Here is a 21,925-nt window from a genome sequence, read left to right on the forward strand (position 1 = left end):
AAACCGTGACTGGGAGCAACAGGCACTGGGAATTAGAATATAGTAAATTTTCATCATGGCAAAAATTAACAATGGGGTATCCTGAGGATTCTGTACTAGGACCAGTGTTGTATAATATATTTATTGATTATCTGGAAAAGTTGGTAAAGCAATGAAGTAGCAAAATCTGCAGATGACACAAAATTACTTGAGTGGTCAACACTGGAGAAAACTGAAGAACTTCAGATGGACTTAATCACACAAGGTAAATTGACAACATGATGCCTCATGAAATGCAAAGCTGACTAATGCAAAGTAATGCACAGTGGAGGAAATAATCTGAACTACTTGTACAACTTACTAGGATCTAAATTAACTATTAATTCAGGGAAAACATTTGAGCTTCAGTGTGAACATCTCTGCTTAATGTGCAGCAGCAGTCAAAACACTAGGATGTCTGAGGAAAATTTTCAAAAAATGATAAATATTTTATATCATTATATAAATCAATTATATGCTTCACCTAGATTGCTGTGTTCAATTCAAGTCATCCCAACTACAAATGGTACAGCATAAGAAGAGGGGGTTCAGAGATGGACAGTGCAAATTATTAGAGGCATGGAAATACTCATGATTGAAAAGAATGAGGTTATCCCAGGAGATGAATAAGGAGACATGATAAAATGCTCTAGAGAGGGTAGACAGGGACCTTCCATTCACTCTCATAACACAAAAACTGAGAGCTATTGAAAGATGGCAAACTCAAAACTGATGAGAGGATATTATTCTTCACACAACACAATTAACCTGTGGAACTCTGTAGCACATTTAAGCACTGAGGCCAAGACCTTAGGATTAAAAAAAAAAGTTGACCTGTATATGGTTAACAAGGATATTCAGAGTTGTTACAGCAAATATTAAAAGAATAAACAATAATTTGGGAAGGAAAATAAACACTCATACTTTAGGGCACAAGCAAATCTCTAATTATTGGGGGTTAAAAGGAGATTCTGAGGGCAAGTTATCCCATAACTGCCTATTGAAGGGTTTCTTGCACCTTCCTCTGAAGCATCTGGTGTTGGACACTGTCTATAACAGAATACTGGCTAGATGGACTACTGGTGAGATCCAGAATGGCAATTCCTGTGCTCTAAAGGAGAGAGAGAGAGAGAAAGAAATATCAGGAGAAAAAGCTAGAGGTTTTGGATTCACAACCAAGCAAAGAAAATGCAATACAGGGCTGCAGTCAATGTTGGTTTAAATTAATTTTAGATACACCTTCAACTTCCATTTGGTGGTGATGAAGTACCTACCTATAGTTGAATTACTATAATTGTTTTCAGTATTCATGCATCTACAAAAGGCAGGGGGTAGAGGGGAAAGAAAAATTAGTGAAGCAAATCTATAACATTGCACATAGATCAAAGAACAGACTTACTGCAAAATCAATACATCCAATAGAACAACACTGAGTATGTATTTTGTAATAAAATAAGAATGGGGCCACTTCTGGTCCCTGCTATTCCTGTATGCAGTTTCAACAGCCACATAAGAGCCACCAGGAGCCAAGGAGAATTCCCCTTTGGCAGGAGCAGCATATAGCCAATGTACCTCTCATTTGAAAGCCCCAGCATAGAGGGCGGTCCTAGAAGTGGGAGGGAGCGTACCTATAGAATTGTGTGTAGGGCTGTTGATTAGCTGCAGTTAACTCATGCAATTAACTAAAAAAAATTAATCACGATTAAAAACATTAATCGCAATTAATTGCCCTGTTAATAGAATACCAATTGAAATGTATTAAATATTTTGGATATTTTTCTACATTTTCAAATATATTGATTTCTATTACAACACAGAATACAAAGTATACAGTGCTCACTTTATATTATTTTTTATTACAAATATTTGCACTGTAAAAATGAAAAACAAAAGAAATAGTATTTTTCAGTTCACCTCATACAAGTACTGTAGTGCAATCTATTGTGAAAGTGTAACTTACAAATGTAGATTATTTTTTGTTACATAACTGCACTAAAAAAACCAATGTAAAACTTTAGAGCCTACAAGTCCAATCAGGCCTACTTCTTGTTCAGTCAATTGCTAAGACAAACAAGTTTGTTTACATTTACAGAAGATACAGCTGCCTGCTTCTTATTTACAATGTAGTAAAGTGAGAACAAGCGTTCTCATGGCACTTTTGTAGCTGGCATTGCAAGGTATTTACATGCTAAACATTCGTATACCCCTTCATGCTTGGGCCACCATTCTAGAGGACATGCTTCCATGCTGATGATACACATTAAAAAAATAGTGCATTAATTAAATTTGTGACTGAACTCCTTGGGGGAGTATGTCTCCTATTCTGTTTTACCTGCATTCTGCCATATATTTCATGTTATAGCAGTCTCGGATGATGATTGAGCACATGTTCGTTTTAAGAATACTTTCAGAGGCAGATTTGACAAAAATGCAAAAAAGATACTAATGTGAGATTTCTAAAAATAGCTACAGCACTTGACCCAAGGTTTAAGAATCTGAAGCTCCTTCCAAAATGTGATCAGGACGGGGTGCGGAGCATGGTTTCAGACGTCGTAAAAGAGAAACACTCTGATGCGGAAACTACATAACCAGAACCACCAAAAAAAAGAAAATCAACCTGCTGGTGGCATCTGACTCTGAGGATGAAAATGAACATATGTCGTTCTGCTCTGCTTTGGATCGTTATCGAGCAAAACTCATCATCAGCATGGACTCATGTCCTCTGGAATGGTGGTTGAAGCATGAAGGGACATATGAATCTTTAGCGCATGTAAATATCTTGTGATGCCAGCTACAACAGTCCCATGCGAATGCCTGTTCTCACTTTCAGGTGACATTGTAAACAAGAGCGGGCACCATTATCTCCTGCAAATTGTAACCAAACTTGTTTGTCTGAGCGATTGGCTGAAGTTGGACCAAGTGGACTTGTAGGCTCTAAAGTTTTACATTGTTTTATTTTTGAATGCTGTTATTTTTTGTACATAATTCTACATTTGTAAGTTCAACTTTCATGATAAAGAGATTGCACTACAGTACTTAGATTAATTGAAAAATATTAGTTCTTTTGTTTTTTTCACTGTGAATATATTTGTAATCAAAAATAAATATAAAGTGAGCACTGTACACTTAGTATTCTGTGTTGTAATTGAAATCAATATATTTGAAAATGTAGAAAACATCCAAAATATTTAAATAAATGGTATTCTATTATTGTTTAAGAGCATGATTAATCACGATTAATTTTTTTAAGAGTGTGATTAATCATGATTAATTTTTTTAATCGCTTGACTGCCCTAATTGAGTGCTACAGGAATTCTGGGCTACGGTGCACCACACAGGTAGTCCTAGAGATGCTGCTAAAAGTTAGTGCAGCCCTAGGCTCTATCTTACTTCAGGAGCTGTTTGACCCTTGCAGCAGTGCAGAATCAAAAGGGCACAAAGATAGCATGAATCCATCTTTGCTCACACGCTCCTGCTCACCATGACCTGAGCCTTCTATGCTGTGTCTATCAGGAGGTACACCGAGCTGGTAGTGACCCCCACATTTAGGTTGCCAAACCCTTTTCATTATAAAAAAATATTTTATTTGAGAAGCCTCATTGTTTCCAGCAGGGCTTTGATATTTTAACAGGGGAATCGACCCACCCAAGATTGCTAATGTTTGTTTGAATAGATCTACAACATAAATAGCAGAAATGTGCATTTAAAACAAAACTGGGGTCGCGTTGACATGCAGGAAGGATTAGAGTAGCTCAGTTATAACAGTCTGCATCTAGGGACTGCCAAAAACATGCAAGTACAGTAAGCAAATGATCTAGCTAAGTTTAAAGGTAAGTTCATATCAGTTTAGTCTTGGATTCAGCCATTTACTTATAGTGCTTGCAACCCAAATATTGCAATATGGTGGAAACGAAACTAACTGGAAATAAAAGTGAAGCTGACTAGTCTGTTTCTATGGTCCAAGCTGAACGAAGTGCAAACAGGAAACAGCCTAAATGATGAAAAACCTATATTGATTTTTTAAAACACCTTCAGTTCTTGTAATCTAAAGTACTATTAATGACACAGGTGCCATTTTTTAAAAATATTACTATTAATGATAAAATGATGAGACTGAGGTAGCATGATACAGAAGGATGGGCAATAAGGCATGGTTTAATGGGGAAGGGTACAGTGGATTGGGAGCCAAGAGACCTGGGTACTATTCCTGGCTCTGCCACTGGCCTGCTATGTGACTACAGGCAAATTACTTTGTTTCTCTGAACTCTGGCCAACCTTTGTCTGTCTCTGTCTATTTAGACTAGAAGCTCTTGGGGGCCGGAACTGATCTGTGTGTGGGCGGTGCCTAGCACAATACCCCCAATTTGTTTCGGATCTCAAGAAATAAGAGAATACAAATAATAATAACTGGGGAATTAGAAACTCCCTAGTTTCACTCCTAGCTTTGTGGCCTAGGGAAAGTCACAGACCAAAACTTTTTAAAACTGGCTACTGGCTTTAAACTGGCCACTCAATTTTTGGGTGTCTAACTTCAGACCATTTGAGCCTTATTTTAGAACTGCTGAGCCCCTACTGGAGTCAATGGAAGCTGCAGAAAATCGGTACCTCTTAAAATCAAGGCAAAGGTATATCTCAAGTTGGGCATCCAAAAATTGAGTTTCTTTTTTGAGTAGTGTCCCTATGGGAGCTCCACTGTAGGTGTATCTGTGCTCCTGTGCCTCTAATCAGAGATTTTACGTAGCAGTGTCCATTCAGCCCACACTACATGGGCAACCCCCCCTTAGTTTCTTCTCCACCGCCTTTGGCCTCATGGAGCGAGCAGTTGTCTCTTCCTTACCTGCGTCATCAGCATAAGTAGTAGTTGTTTTGGTCTCTTTTTTGTTCTCCTTAATAGTTCATGTTTCCTTTTTACTCTGTTGGGATAAAAAGAAAAGAGGGAAAAGAACTTTAGTTTAGAGGGATCCCCCCCTCCTCCAGGGTGTTTAAAAGACTCTAAGTTCTTTCAGTTTAAGAAAAGAAGAGGAGGAAAAAACATTCCTCACTGCTAGGGGGTGATAATCGTCCCCCCCACCCCCGCTCCCTCCGACATGCCCGGGTTCCAGAGGTGCATCTCCTGCAAGGAGTCAATTCCAATAACGGACAGACACTCTCATTCATAGAACCATAGCATATCAGGGTTGGAAGGGACCTCATGTGATGTCATTTCCCTGGCTTCTCATCATGGCCCGACATCACAATACAAGAGTCCTCCTCAATTCCATTGAGCTAACCCACGATTTTGGTACAGGCCCCCTTGGGCACCCTACACCAGCCATGTCCTTCACCCACAATGGCTGTATTGGGATCCCTGGGAAACATAGAGATCCCATACTTCACAGGCGTTTAGTGTCTCTCAGAGAGAGTCTGCCAGATACTCTCCTACAGCATCACTGTCCAGAGCCCCTGAACCAGAGGAGGAAGCTTTTGAGGAATATGAGGAAAGGTTCAAAAGGGAAGCTACCCCTCCAACAGACTGCTCCTCATCTTCGCCAGATAAGGCTGTAATACTGCCCCCTTCTTTCCCCCTCCCCCCAAGTCACTAGCTGATGATTTCAAGGACTTCCAAGACATTACAAAGAAGGTGATGAATGAGCTGCAAATTCCCTACCGGAGGTGGCAGCTACACATCACAAGCTGGTGGATAGTCTGCACACCTCCTCCTCATCCAGAATTGCCTTCCCAATTAATGAGGCGATTCTAGATCCTGCCAAAGTCATCTGGCAGACACCAGCCTCCATCACACTGACCAGCAAGAGAGACGACAAAAAAAATACTACCTCCCTCCCCAAGCACACTTTCTATTTCAACATCCGCAACCCAACTCCATCATAGTGGATGCAGTTAATGCATGAGGCAAGCAACATCACGCCAAGGCCACCCCAAACAATTGAGATTGGAAAAGGCTAGATCTCTTTGGGAGGAAGGTATATTCATCAGAGTCATGTACTACCAAGCTGTCATGGCCAAATATGATTTTATTAATTATGGGAAACTCAAGGTTCAATACAAGTGGTCTTCCACAGAAGTGACCCTCCATATCAATCTTTTTGAGCTAAGGGCCATCAGGAACACTTGTGCACACTTTCTGTCTTTCATCAAGAAAACCCACTCAAAGATCATAATGGACAATATGACCTATATGTTTTACATAATCACCGGGGGGGCGCCAAATTTCCCTCCCTAAGCATGGAAGCACTCACATTTTGGAATTGGTGCATCCGTCGCAACGTGCACAGTTCAGCTGTCTGTCTACCAGGGATACAGAATGTGACAGCCTACAGTCACAGTCTGAACTTTTCTCATGACCATAAATGGGAACTCAACTCAGAGGTGCTTCAAGACATATTTGCCCTTTGGGGAAAGCAACTACAGATCTCTTTGCTGTGTACCAGAACAAGAAATGTCCTTGTTACTGCTCCAGGGTTGGCCTGAGGAAGCATTCACTGGGAGATGCCCTCATCCTCCCATGGGACAGGGTCCTCTTGTATGCCTTTCCCATCATTTCCTCTTGTATCCGAGGTCCTGTTGAAAATTCTAAGACACAAAGGGTATGTCTATACTACGAAATTAGGTTGAATTTATAGAAGTCGATTTTTTAGGAAGCAATTTTATACAGTTGATTGTGTGTGTCCCCACTAAGCGCATTAAGTCGGCAGAGTGCGTCCACAGTACCAAGGCTAGCGTCGACTTTCGGAGCGTTGCACTGTGGGTAGCTATCCCACAGTTCCCGCAGTCTCCGCCGCCCATTGGACTTCTGGGTTGAGCTGGGTTGGGGCAAAAACATTGTCGTGGGTAGTTTTGGGTACATGTTGTCAGTCACCCCTCCGTCCATGAAAACAACGTCAGACAATTGTTTCGCGCCTTTTTTCCGTGCGGGCGCCATACTGCTTTCAGCAGACGGTGCAGTAGGACTGCTAACCGTCGTCATCGAATGACCGCTTCTGCTGCCACTCTGCTCTCCTGCTCTGGCTGCAGACGGTGCAATAGGTCAGAAAAACTGGCATTCCGACCACCGCTTCCGCTGCCACTCTGCTCTCCTGGTAGTCTCACAGGTCCTCTATATGACTGTCGTCATCCGCCGCTTCCGCTACAACTCTGCTCTCCTGCTCTTGTCTCGCCATACCACAGCAAGCATGCAGCACACTCAGCTGTCGTGTCCTGGCAGCAGACGGTGCAGTAGGTCTGCAAAACTGGTCATCCAACTTGTACACAGCTTAAATTGGTTAAAAACCCTAACGTTCAGTACTCGGTTTTTCAAAAATGTTAGACTGTCAACCTGTGTCGTAGAGATGTCTTTTGTTTAAAAAAAAACCATGAATAAAGCTACTTTAAGGGAAATTACTGCTTTGTCCAACCCCAAAGAGCTATGAGATCTTTGCTCACCAATTCTCATAAAACTTGTATTTGTCATGCCTTTTTGGTGACTTTAGTATTACGATCTATTATAAATAAAGTGCATTTCATTGATTGATTTTAAAATGAAATTAGTAACTAGAAAAAATGGCCAGTATTCTTTTTTAAACGTGTGACAATTATAAACTCTGTATTCGGTCATTTACTTTCTAGAACCTAAAGCAGGGGTCGGCAACCTTTCAGAAGTGGTGTGCCGAGTCTTCATTTATTCATTCTAATGTAAGGATTTGCGTGCCGGTAATACATTTTAACGTTTTTAGAAGGTCTCTGTCTATAAGTCTATGATATATAACTAAACTATTGTTGTATGTAAAGTAAATAAGGTTTTTAAAATTTTTAAGAAACTTCATTTAAAATAAAATTAAAATGCAGAGCCCCCCCAAACTGGTGGCCAGGACCCAGGCATTGTGAGTGCCACTGAAAATCAGCTTGCATTCTGCCTTCGGCACGCGTGCCATAGGTTGCCTACCCCTAATCTAAAATATATCTAAGTATAATCTAAAGTTCTCCTGCAAAATGCCAGTTGAGAAAACCCTTCCATGGCTGGATCATTCTTGTGTTTTTATTTTAAGTACAAATAATATGTATAAGAACATAAGAACGGCCGTACCGGGTCAGACCAAAGGTCCATCTAGCCCAGTATCCTGTCTACCGACAGTGACCAATGCCAGGTGCCCCAGAGGGAGTGGACCTAACAGGCAATGATCAAGTGATCTCTCTCCTGCCATCCATCTCCATCCTCTGACAAACAGAGGCTAGGGACACCATTCCTTACCCATCGTGGCTATTAGCCATTAATGGACTTAACCACCATGAATTTATCCAGTTCTCTTTTAAACGCTGTTATAGTCCTAGCCTTCACAACCTTCTCAGGTAAGGAGTTCCACAAGTTGACTGTGCGCTGCGTGAAGAACTTCCTTGTATTTGTTTTAAACCTGCTGCCTATTAATTTCATTTGGTGACCCCTAGTTCTTGTATTATGGGAATAAGTAAATAACTTTTCCTTATCCACTTTCTCCACATCACTCATGATTTTATATACCTCTATCATATCCCCCCTTATCCAAGTTGAAGAGTCCTAGCCTCTTTAATCTCTCCTCATATGGGACCTGTTCCAAACCCCTAATCATTTTAGTTGCCCTTCCCTGAACCTTTTCTAGTGCCAGTATATCTTTTTTGAGATGAGGAGACAACATCTGTACGCAGTATTCAAGATGTGGGCGTACCATCGATTTATATAAGGGCAATAATATATTCTCAGTCTTATTCTCTATCCCCTTTTTAATGATTCCTAACATCCTGTTTGCTTTTTGGACCGCCTCTGCACACTGCGTGGACATCTTCAGAGAACTATCCACGATGACTCCAAGATCTTTTTCCTGACTTCTTGTAGCTAAATTAGCCCCCATCATGCTGTATGTATAGTTGGGGTTATTTTTTCCAATGTCCATTACTTTACATTTATCCACATTAAATTTCATTTGCCATTTTGTTGCCCAATCACTTAGTTTTGTGAGATCTTTTTGAAGTTCGTCACAGTCTGCTTTGGTCTTAACTATCTTGAGCAGTTTAGTATCATCTGCAAACTTTGTCGCCTCACTGTTTACCCCTTTCTCCAGATCATTTATGAATAAGTTGAATAGGATTGGTCCTAGGACTGACCCTTGGGGAACACCACTAGTTACCCCTCTCCATTCTGAGAATTTACCATTAATTCCTACCCTTTGTTCCCTGTCTTTTAACCAGTTCCATGAAAGGACCTTCCCTTTTATCCCATGACAGCTTAATTTACGTAAGAGCCTTTAGTGAGGGCCCTTTCAAAGGCTTTCTGGAAATCTAAGTACACTAAGTCCACTGGATCCCCCTTGTCCACATGTTTATTAACCCCTTCAAAGAACTCTAATAGCTTAGTAAGACATGATTTCCCTTTACAGAAACCATGTTGACTATTGCTCAACAGTTTATGTTTTTCTACGTGTCTGACAATTTTATTCTTAACTATTGTTTCGACTAATTTGCCTGGTACCAACGTTAGACTTACCGGTCTGTATTTGCCAGGATCACCTCTAGAGCCCTTTTTAAATATTGGTGTTACATTAGCTAACTTCCAGTCATTGGGTACAGAAGCTGATTTAAAGGACAGGTTACAAACCTTAGTTAATAGTTCCGCAACTTCACATTTGAGTTCTTTCAGAACTCTTGGGTGAATGCCATCTGGTCCCGGTGACTTGTTAATGTTAAGTTTATCAATTAATTCCAAAACCTCCTTTAGTGACACTTCAATCTGTGACAGTTCCTCAGATTTATCACCTACAAAAGCCGGCTCAGGTTTGGGAATCTCCCTAACATCCTCAGCCGTGAAGACTGAAGCAAAGAATCCGTTTAGTTTCGACGCAATGACTTTATCGTCTTTAAGCGCTCCTTTTGTATCTCGATCATCAAGGGGCCCCACTGGTTGTTTAGCAGGCTTCCTACTCCTGATGTACTTAAAAAACGTTTTGTTATTACCTTTAGAGTTTTTGGCTAGCGGTTCTTCAAACTCCTCTTTGGCTTTTCTTATTACATTCTTGCACTTAATTTGGCAGTGTTTTTGCTCCTTTCTATTTGCCTCATTAGGATTTGACTTCCACTTTTTAAAGGAAGTCTTTTTATCTCTCACTGCTTCTTTTACATGGTTGTTAAGCCACAGTGGCTCTTTATTAGTTCTTTTACTGTGTTTCTTAATTTGGGGTATACATTGAAGTTGGGCCTCTATTATGGTGTCTTTAAAAAGCGCCCACGCAGCTTGCAGGGATTTCACTTTAGTCACTGTACCTTTTAACTTCTGTTTAACTAACCCCCTCATTTTTGCATAGTTCCCCCTTTTGAAATTAAATGCCACAGTGTTGGGCTGTTGAGATGTTCTTCCCACCACAGGGATGTTGAATGCTATTGTATTATGGTCACTATTTCCAAGCGGTCCTATTATAGTTACCTCTTGGACCAGCTCCTGTGCTCCACTCAGGACTAAATCTAGAGTTGCCTCTCCCCTTGTGGGTTCCCATACCAGCTGCTCCATGAAGCAGTCATTTAAAGTATCGAGAAATTTTATCTCTGCATTTTGTCCTGAAGTGAAATGTTCCCAGTCAATATGGGGATAATTGAAATCGCCCACTATTATTGAGTTCTTAATTTTGATAGCCTCTCTAATTTCCCTTAGCATTTCATGATCACTATCGCTGTCCTGGTCAGGTGATCTATAATAGATCCCTAATGTTATATTCTTATTAGAGCATGAAATTTCTATCCATTCAGATTGTATGGAACATGTGGATTCTCTTAAGATTTTTACTTAATTTGATTCTACATTTTCTTTCACATATAGTGCCACTCCCCTCCCCGCACAACCTGTTCTGTCCTTCCGATATATTTTGTACCCTGGAATGACTGTGTCCCATTGATTGCCCTCAGTCCACCAGGTTTCTGTGATGCCTATTATATCAATATCTTCCTTTATCACGAGGCACTCTAGTTCACCCATCTTATTATTTAGACTTCTAGCATTTGTGTACAAGCACTTTAAAAACTTGTCACTGTTTATTTGTCTGCCCTTTTCTGATGTGTCAGATTCTTTTTATGTGAATGTTTATCATCTGATCTGGCCCCTACTTTATCCTCTTCCATCCTCTGCTCCTGACTATAACCTGGAGATTCTCTATCATTAGACTCTCCCCTAAGAGAAGTCTCTGTCCGAGCCACATGCTCCTCTGCAGCAGTCGGCTTTCCCCCATCTCCTAGTTTAAAAACTGCTCTGCAACCTTTTTAATGTTTAGTGCCAGCAGTCTGGTTCCACTTTGGTTTAGGTGGAGCATATCTCTCCTGTATAGGCTCCCCCCGTCTCAAAAGCGTTCCCAGTTCCTAATGAATGTAAACCCCTCCTCTCTACACTAGAGTCTCATCCACGCATTGAGACTCTGAAGCTCTGCCTGCCTACCTGGCTCTGTGCGTGGAACTGGGAGCATTTCTGAGAATGCCACCATAGAGGTCCTGGATTTCAGTCTCTTCCCTAGCAGTCTAAATTTGGCCTCCAGGACATCTCTCCTACCCTTCCCTATGACATTGGTACCTACATGTACCACAACCACCGGCTCCTCCCCAGCACTACACATAAGTCTGTCCAGATGCCTCAAGAGATCCGCAACCTTCGCACCAGGCAGGCAAGTCACCATATGGTTCTCCCGCTCATCACAAACCCAGCTATCTATGTTTCTAATGATCGAATCTCCCATTACCAACACCTGCCTTTTCCTAGTGACTGGAGTTCCCTCCCCCAGAGGGATAACCTCAGTGCGAGAGGCAACCCCAGCACCGTCTGGAAGGAGGGTCCCAACTATGGAAAGGTTTCCCTCTGCTCCCGTTGACTGCTCTGCTTCCCTGGGCCATTCATCCTCCTCAACAGTGCAGGGGCTGTCTGACCGGAGGTGGGACAATTCTACAGTGTCCTGGAAAGCCTCATCAACATACCTCTCTGCCTCTCTTAACTCCTCCAGTTCCACTACCCTGGCCTCCAAAGTCCGTACGTGGTCTCTGAGGGCCAGGAGCTCCTTGCACCGAATGCACACATACGCCACCCGCCCACAGGGCAGGTAATCATACATGCTGCACTCAGTGCAATAAATTGGATAGCCCCCACGCTGCAGCTGGGCTTCTGCCTGCATTGTCTCCTAGTTAATGAAAGGGTTGTTTAAGCAAGAAGTTTTGGATGTAGTTTGGTTTATAGGTTTTAAGGGGAATAAAGGGAAACAGATAGAACCGGCGAGGGACTCCCATTCCCCTTCCAAACTCCCTTGAGAAACTCCCTGTTAGCAGCCCCTGGTCGCTTGTACACTGCTTTATAAAGCCCTGGCCTGTGTGAATTCCCCACCCACTGATTAAGGCTCAGCCAATTACCAGAGGCTTCTAGCTTTCAGACCTTCCTTTGAAGCTCACAGCTTCCAACTGCCAGCCACAGCAAATGGTCCTTCAAACAAACAGACTGACAAACACAAGCTCAGCACACAGCAAGTAACCCCCAAACACAAACACACACACACAGTACAGACAGTCACTTACCCTAAGGGTCCTGTATTTGCTCCTCCTTCACCTGGAGAACTCCCTTGCGAAACTCCCTGTTAGCAGCCCCTGGTCACAAAAAACGAATTTAACTAATTTAAAAGTATGTAATTAGTAATTTGATATGTCGGGTGGCGCCTTTTTTTTGTGTTCGCTCCCCCTGATGTTAGAATCATAGAATCATAGAATATCAGAGTTGGAAGGGACCTCAAGAGGTCATCTAGTCCAACCCCCTGCTCAAAGCAGGACCAATTCCCAGCTAAATCATCCCAGCCAGGGCTTTGTCAAGCCGGGCCTTAAAAACCTCCAAGGAAGGAGACTCCACCACCTTCCTTGGTAACGCATTCCAGTGTTTCACCACCCTCCTAGTGAAATAGTTTTTCCTGATATCCAACCTGGACCTCCCCCACTGCAACTTGAGACCATTGCTCCTTGTTCTGTCATCTGCCACCACTGAGAACAGCCGAGCTCCATCCTCTTTGGAACCCCCCTTCAGGTAGTTGAAGGCTGCTATCAAATCCCCCCTCATTCTTCTCTTCTGGAGACTAAACAATCCCAGTTCCCTCAGCCTCCCCTCATAAGTCATGTGCTCCAGACCCCTAATCATTTTTGTTGCCCTCCGCTGGACTCTTTCCAATTTTTCCACATCCTTCTTGTAGTGTGTGGCCCAAAACTGGACACAGTATTCCAGATGAGGCCTCACCAATGTCGAATAAAGGGGAACGATCACGTTCCTCGATCTGCTGGCAATGCCCCTACTTATACAGCCCAAAATGCCGTTAGCCTTCTTGGCAACAAGAGCACACTGTTGACTCATATCCAGCTTCTCGTCCACTGTGACCCCTAGGTCCTTTTCTGCAGAACTGCTACCTAGCCATTCGGTCCCTAGTCTGTAGCAGTGCATGGGATTCTTCCGTCCTAAGTGCAGGACTCTGCACTTGTCCTTGTTGAACCTCATCAGGTTTTTTTCGGCCCAATCCTCTAATTTGTCTAGGTCCCTCTGTATCCGATCCCTACCCTCTAGCGTATCTACCACGCCTCCTAGTTTAGTGTCATCTGCAAACTTGCTGAGAATGCAGTCCACACCATCCTCCAGATCATTAATAAAGATATTAAACAAAACCGGCCCCAGGACCGACCCTTGGGGCACTCCGCTTGAAACCGGACATGGAGCCATTGATCACTACCCGTTGAGTCCGACGATCTAGCCAGCTTTCTATCCACCTTACAGTCCATTCATCCAGCCCATACTTCTTTAACTTGGCGGCAAGAACACTGTGGGAGACCGTATCAAAAGCTTTGCTAAAGTCAAGGAATAACACATCCACTGCTTTCCCCTCATCCACAGAGCCAGTTATCTCATCATAGAAGGCAATTAGGTTAGTCAAGCACGACTTCCCCTTGGTGAATCCATGCTGACTGTTCCTGATCACTTTCCTCTCCTCTAAATGTTTCATAATTGATTCCTTGAGGACCTGCTCCATGATTTTTCCAGGGACTGAGGTGAGGCTGACTGGCCTGTAGTTCCCCGGATCCTCCTCCTTCCCTTTTTTAAAGATGGGCACTACATTAGCCTTTTTCCAGTCATCTGGGACCTCCCCTGATCGCCATGAGTTTTCAAAAATAATGGCTAATGGCTCTGCAATCTCACCCGCCAACTCCTTTAGCACCCTCGGATGCAGCGCATCCGGCCCCATGGACCTGTGCACGTCCAGTGTTTCTAAATAGTCCCGAACCACTTCTTTCTCCACAGAGGGTTGGTCACCTTCTCCCCATGCTGTACTGCCCAATGCAGCAATCTGGGAGCTGACCTTGTGTGTGAAGACAGAGGCAAAAACATCATTGAGTACATTAGCTTTTTCCACATCTCGGTCACTAGGTTGCCTCCCTCATTCAGTAAGGGGCCCACACTTTCCTTGATTTTCTTCTTGTTGCTAACATACCTGAAGAAACCCTTCTTGTTACTCTTAACATCTCTTGCTAGCTGCAACTCCAAGTGTGATTTGGCCTTCCTGATTTCACTCCTGCACGCCTGAGCAATATTTTTATACTCCTCCCTGGTCATTTGTCCAATCTTCCACTTCTTGTAAGCTTCTTTTTTGCGTTTAAGATCAGCAAGGATTTCACTGTTTTTGCCAAGCTGGTCGCCTGCCATATTTACTATTCTTTCTACACATCGGGATGGTTTGTTCCTGCAACCTCAATAAGGATTCTTTAAAATACAGCCAGCTCTCCTGGACCCCTTTGCCCTTCATTTTATTCTCCCAGGGGATCCTGCCCATCTGTTCCCTGAGGGAGTCATAGTCTGCTTTTCTGAAGTCCAGGGTCCGTATTCTGCTGCTCTCCTTTCTTCCTTGTGTCAGGATCCTGAACTCGACCATCTCATGGTCACTGCCTCCCAGGTTCCCATCCACTTTTGCTTCCCCTACTAGTTCTTCCCTGTTTGTGAGTAGCAGGTCAAGAAAAGCTTTGCCCCTAGTTGGTTCCTCCAGCACTTGCACCAGGAAATTGTCCCCTACACTATCCAAAAATTTCCTGGATTGCCTGTGCACCGCTGTATTGCTCTCCCAGCAGATATCAGGGTGATTAAAGTCTCCCATGAGAACCAGGGCCTGCGATCTAGCAACTTCTGCTAGTTGCCAGAAGAAAGCCTCGTCCACCTCGTCCCCCTGGTCTGGTGGTCTATAGCAGACTCCAACCACGACATCACCCTTGTTGCTCACACTTCTCAACTTTATCCAGAGACTCTCAGGTTTTTCTGCAGTTTCATACCGGAGCTCTGAGCAGTCATACTCCTCTCTTACATACAACGCAACTCCCCCACCTTTTCTGCCCTGCCTGTCCTTCCTGAACAGTTTATATCCATCCATGACAGTACTCCAGTCATGTGAGTTATCCGACCAAGTCTCTGTTATTCCAATCACATCATAGTTCCCTGACTGTGCCAGGACTTCCAGTTCTCCCTGCTTGTTTCCCAGGCTTCCTGCATTTGTGTATAGGCACTTAAGATAACTCATCGATCGTCCCTCTTTCTCAGCATGAAACAGGAGTCCTCCCCTCTTGCGCTCTCCTGTTGTGCTTCTTCCCAGGATCCCATTTCCCCACTTACCTCAGGGCTTTGGTCTCCTTCCCCCGGTGAACCTAGTTTAAAGCCCTCCTCACTAGGTTAGCCAGCCTGCTGGCGAAGATGCTCTTCCCTCTCTTCGTTAGGTGGAGCCCGTCTCTGCCTAGCACTCCTTCTTCTTGGAACACCATCCCATGGTCGAAGAATCCAAAGCCTTCTCTCCAACACCACCTGCGTAGCCATTCGTTGACTTCCACGATTCGACGGTCTCTACCCCGGCCTTTTCCTTGCACAGGGAGGATGGACGAGAACACCACTTGCGCCTCAAACTCCTTTATCCTTCTTCCCAGAGCCACGTAGTCTGCAGTGATCCGCTCAAAGTCATTCTTGGCAGTATCATTGGTGCCCACGTGGAGAAGCAGGAAGGGGTAGCGATCCGAGGGCTTGATGAGTCTCGGCAGTCTCTCCGTCACATCGTGTATCCTAGCTCCTGGCAAGCAGCAGACCTCTCGGTTTTCCCGGTCGGGGCGGCAGATAGATGATTCAGTCCCCGTGAAGAGGGAGTCCCCGACCACCACCACCCTCCTCCTCCTCTTGGGAGTGGTGGTCGTGGAACCCCCATCCCTAGGACAGTGCATCTTTTGCCTTCCAATCGGTGGAGTCTCCTTCTGCTCCCTTCCCTCAGATGGGTCATCTAGTCCACTCTCCGCATTAGTACCTGTAGAGAGAACATGGAAACGATTGCTCACCTGTATCTCCATTGCTGGTGCATGGACGCTCCTCTTTCTCCTTCTGGAGGTCACATGCTGCCAAACCTCCTCACAATCCTTCTGTCCCTGCTGCGCCTGCTCTGAATCTTCAGAACATTGTGGCCGTAGAAGCATCTCCTGACATCTGTCCAGGAAATCTTCATTTTCCCTTATGCAACGCAGAGTCGACACTCGTTTCTCCAGCCCTAAAACCTTCTCTTCCAACATGGAGACCAGCTTGCACTTTGTACAGACAAAGTCGCTTCTGTCCTGTGGAAGAAAGACAAACATGGCACAACCTGTGCAGGTTACAACAGCTGATCGCTCACCTTCCATATCACCGTCCTCTTAAGAGCTTCCTCAACTGTTGCAGGAACTACTCAGAGAAACCTGCAGATGAAAGCCTCAGTGAGCTCTCCCCTCTGTTAGCCTCTGCTGTTCGCCGCTCAGCTGGTTCGCTGCTGACTGCCCTTATATACCAGTCAGGCCCACTCAAGGCCCACCTGGAACAAAGCACTCCCAATTCACACTTTTCATACAAACAAGTTAGAACCTGGCTACGCCACTGCGTACAGGGGTGGGGTAGTTGTAGGGGCACGCCCTAGAATTGCATGCAGCTCATCATAGAAGCGGCATGTCTGGGGGTCTGACCCAGAGTGGCCGTTTGCCTATTTGGTTTTTTGGTAGGCTTGCCTGAGATCCTTAAGTTTCACGCGGCACTGCTACGGGTCCCTGTTATAGCCTCTGTCCTTCATGTCCTTGGAGATTTTTTTCAAATATTTTGGCATTTCGTCTTTTGGAACGGAGTTCTGATGGCATGGATTCATCTCCACAATCAGTGATCAGATCCAGTACCTCCCGTTTGGTTCATGCTGGAGCTCTTTTGCGATTCTGGGACTCCATGGTCACTTCTGCTGATGAGAACTGCACGATTACCAGTGCTGATCAGCTTGCCATGCTGGCCAAACAGGAAATTAAATTCAAAAGTTCGCGGGGCTTTTCCTGTCTACCTGGCCAGTGCACCTGAGTTGAGAGTGCTGTCCAGAGCGGTCACTAGGGAACACTCTGGGATAGCTCCCGGAAGCCAATACCGTCGAATTGCGTCCACACTACCCCAAATTCGACCCGGCGATGTCGATTTCAGTGCTAATCCCCTTGTCAGAAGGAGTACAGGAATCGATTTTAAGAGCTCTTTAAGTCGAAAAAAAGGGCTTCGTCGTGTGGACGGGTGCAAGGTTAGATCAATCTAACACTGCTAAATCTGACCTAAACTCGTAGCGTAGATCAGGGCAAAGTGAGAGTTATTCTGATTGCCCCCTCCTGGCCAAAACAAGTCTGGTTTCCTTACTTGACACAGATGGCATATGTCCTCCAGTTCCATTTCAGCCCATTCCCCACCTGCTCTCTCAAAGTGACAGGCTGATCCTTCACCCCAACCTTCAGGTCCTCTGCCTCCAGGCTTGGCTCCTTCTTGGTTCCATAAATTAGAGGTAGACTGCTCTGATGAGGTGAAATGTGTTGCTCCCCAGCTGAAAGTCAACCACTTGATGTACTTACCTGCACCTTGGCAGGGGGTTAGATTAGACACTAGGTGACCCTTGCAGCCCCTTCAGATCCTATGGTTCTATGCCATCCCCAGCCAGTCTGCCCTGGCATAACTGGCAGTTCTCTTTAAGTGCAGAAAAGAGAGTTCCTCTCCTGAGTACCATAGAAGACTGACTGCAGCTCTTCAGTGCTTGCCCGAGATTGTTACCTGCACACATTAGGGCACCCCACATTTTCCCAGTCCGTAGGGCTCCAGGTTTAACCCGGTTAATTTAGGAACCCTCACCTTTTCCCAATTCAGAGGGCTCCAGGTGAAAAGCACCTACCCTTACCCAATTCGTAAGGCTCAGGGCCACCCGTACCCAATTCGTAGGGCTCAGGATGTAACTAACCTGGTCAATTTAAGTACCCACACCCTTTCCCAATATGTAGGGCTCTGGGTGTATACTACTTCTGCAGGTGTGCAGGACCTTTTACCAGTGAAAGAGCCTTACACAGTAATATACTATATACCCTCTATTTATTAACAATTACCAATAACAGACTGCACACACTACACGGACAGTGCTCACCACTCCCAATAAGACAGGTGAACTTTTCTTGATGGCCAGTCAGGATCAGGTCCATCTGGGGGACTCCAGTTTCTGCACGGTGTCATTGGCAGAGTGTTGAGATCTGGCAGCTCTGATCTTTGGGGCTGTGTCCTGGAGTTGGTTCCCAAAGAACTTCCTTTTGGACCCCAGGTTATATAGTGAAATTTGAGTCCTATTTAGCTGTACTTTAATCAATCATTATACTAAAATTTTACTAACCAATCCTAACATAGTGTAGCAAAATTCTCTAACCAATCCTACCCCACCACCTTAATTAATTTACACCTAACAAAATTAATTATGTAACAGACAGAAACAATTAAAGAACCAGACAGAGACTGTACACATAAACAATTAGGGAAGTGGGGACCATAATAACAAAACAATAAAGAAATGAGGATTTCGCAACCACAGCTATTGAGAAGTGATTTCTTGACAGACAGGATGCTATCCAACTAAGTTTTCTTTAACCATCTTAAGATCTGTTTTTTTTAATCCGGTGCTAGTGGGGGCCATTAGGACCGGGCCTCCTTCTGAACAGCCCGATATCACATTGTTTTACTGTAATTTAGATGGAATGTGAGGATGAGACTTCCTGCTTCTCAGCTAATGGCTGCTGCTTGGCTGCTCTTTTAATCTGGCTGCAGACGAAGGTGTCAAGGCTGATTCCCCATCTGGCCACTCCAGGCTGGTATTCAACTCCCAAGGTTACAGCTTTTCTCTGACCTTGGATGGGTAGATGCTGCCACCACCCAAGTGCAGAACCCTTTGAGAACCCAGGAAGGTGCACTTGGGAATTCCTTCCTGTGGGGTACCCTCAAGCCCTTTCGCCCCCCTCCAGGGAAGAGCTGAGAAAGAAAAAGAAAAAGGAAATCAGCAGTTGCTACCAGATAATTAAACAACATGTGCACAAACCTCTTAAGACACAAAAATCCAATTCTGTTCTTAAAAAAGGTAAATTTTATTAATTAAAAAAGAAAATACGTCTGGGAACTCAGGCTATTGCTAGATTAAAAAAAAAACCTACAAGGATTAAGCATCAAGAATAGCTTTCTTGAGGTCCAGCTTAAAGGTTACAAGCAAAACAAAAGCCCCTGGGTTAGCACAGAGGAATCCACAAGCCATAATGAAATAAAAGGAATAAAGCTAATCGCATCTTCCTAGACATTTCCTGATTACATATCTGGGGTTTTAAATTAGTAGTTTCTAGGTATGATACTGATGATTTTTTCAAGCCTGGCCCAAGCTCTTACAGCAGTGGTGGGCAAACTTTTTGGCCCGAGGGCCACATCTGGGTGGGAAAATTGCATGCAGGGCCATGCAGGGCCATGAATGTAGAGCTGGGGCAAGGGTTGGGGTGCAGAAGGGAGTGTGGGCTGTGGGAAGGGATTGCGTTGTGCAGGAAGGGGCTCAGGGCAGGGGGTTGGTGTGCAGGGAGGGGTGCACAGTGCGGGAGGGGTTCAGGGGAGGGGCTCAGGGCAGGGGGTTGAGGTGCAGAGTATGGGAGGGGACTCAGGGCAGGGGGCTGGGAGTGCAGGAGGGTGCAGGGTGCAGCAGGGGTCTCAGGGCAGGGGGTTGAGGTGTGGGGTGCAGGAGGGGTTCGGGGTGCGGGATCCGGGGTAGCAGCGGTGTGCAGCAGGCTCCCTGCCTACCCTGGCCCCGCACCACACCACACCGCTCCCAGAAGCGGCCGGCACTACGTCTAGTTGGCCCCTGGGGGGGATGTAGAGGGCTCCACGCGCTGCCCTCACCTGTGGGTACCTCCCCCAAAGCTCCCAATGGCCGCAGTTCCCTGTTCCCGGCCAATGGGAGCTTTGGGTGTGGAACCCACAGGCAAGGGCAGTGCGCGGAGCCCTCTGCTCCTCCCCTCCCCCAGGGAGCAGCGCGGTGCCTGCGGTGCCACGGGGGTGGCAATCCCGCGGGCCAGATCTGGCCCGCAGGCCACAGTTTGCCCACCCCTGTCTTACAGCATAGCTCTGTCTTGTCCGCATCTCCCTGGGAGAACAACGACAGACCAAAGGGGAGTCTTTGTTTCAATTTTAAAAAGTTCTAGCCTTCCCATTGGCTCTTTTGGCCAGGTGCCCCCTCACTTCCTTTTACCTATGCATCCCAGTGAGACTTTTTAACCCTTTACAGGTAGAGCAATTAGAGAACAGCTACTAAGAGGATTTTATAGCTATTGGCTGTCTGGGTGTCCATAAAAGGGAGCAACCCCCACCCACACTCCCTTCATTTATCACAGAAGGTCTTAGGCTTTAGGCCTTATACTTACAAGGTCACAGTCCAGTTCAAGATAAAGCTAGCTTAGCTATGTATGCATGCACACAGCATTCCTAACTTAGGTTCTTCTTCGAGTGATTGCTCCTGTGTATTCCACAGTAGGTGTGCGTGCTCACTACATGCATCGGTGCTGGAAGTTTTTCCCTTAGCAGCATCTGTAGTGGGGATGTAGCGCCGACATATCGCGCCATAAAGGAGGCTGCGTGCTCCCCTCACCCTCAGTTCCTTCTTGCCGCCAGTGAAGGTAGTCGGAACTTGTGCTCCAGCTTTGCTGAAGCATTTCTAGCCTTAGTGGTATCCAGCTTTCCCTAAAGTTACTGGTTGAACTTTCTCTGTTAGTGCTGGGCTTGGGGCATGCCCCGTGGCCCAGGCTTCAAGTCGTGCAACTCTTGTTGCAATTCTATGCCTAGAAGTGATCCACACACTCAGTGTCTTCGCTGTCTGGGCGAGGCTCACATTAGTGAGAAGTGTAAGATCTGCCGCTCCTTCAAGCTGCGAACGAAGAAGGAGCGTAAGATCCGACTTCGAGCTCTCCTAATGGAGTCGGCGTTGACTCCGGCACCGACGCGTCGAGCTGACCCCGCGCCGGGAACCTCGTCCTCGGCTCCCAGTGCGCATCGAAGCAACCCAGGCACGCCGTCCTGATGCCGCGCCCAGTACCGCGTTGTTGGTGCGCAGCGAGGCCCCGTCGAAGAGCCGGCACCACTCCCCTTCTAAGAAGCAAGGGAAGACTCAGCGGCGCCAGAAGAAAAAACGAGGTGAGGCTAGACCCATGCTGGGCGGCCCATGATCCCCATCGGGACTGAGACCTCCAACTCGGGCGGAGCGGAGTAGTCCGGTGCCGTCCATGCGCGCCTCGCCAGAGGTGAGAATGCCTTCGATGCCAGAGGCAGCTCAGGCTGCGTGCGACATCATGACGCTTCCGGTACTGGGAGTGCCGCTTCAGTTGGGACCCCGATCCCGTGGGAAGCCTTCGCTCAGTCCCATCGACCCTCTCCGGACATCTCCGAGGTCGAAGGGCTGAGCCATGGACCTCGGTGCGCCTCCACGCCGTGAGCAGGATCATCTGCGAGCGAGCTTTACAACTCCACTCTGACAGACTATAGAGGAGGCACTAAGAGATGTCGCCGCTC

The 21,925-nt window shown here is 45.5% G+C and overlaps 1 long non-coding RNA gene across 1 annotated transcript; it reads right to left on the reverse strand.

Annotated features, from left to right (window-relative positions):
• Positions 1-105: 105 nt before the first annotated feature.
• On the reverse strand, positions 106-13,387 carry LOC128840285 (uncharacterized). The gene is made up of 4 exons (XR_008445628.1): positions 12,562-13,387; positions 4,856-4,931; positions 1,293-1,333; positions 106-1,129 (listed from the first exon to the last, which is right to left on the reverse strand). It is a non-coding gene; the product is annotated as an uncharacterized LOC128840285 (long non-coding RNA).
• Positions 13,388-21,925: the final 8,538 nt, after the last annotated feature.

Source organism: Malaclemys terrapin, chromosome 7 (assembly GCF_027887155.1).
Source record: "Malaclemys terrapin pileata isolate rMalTer1 chromosome 7, rMalTer1.hap1, whole genome shotgun sequence".
NCBI classification, from domain to species: domain Eukaryota; kingdom Metazoa; phylum Chordata; order Testudines; family Emydidae; genus Malaclemys; species Malaclemys terrapin.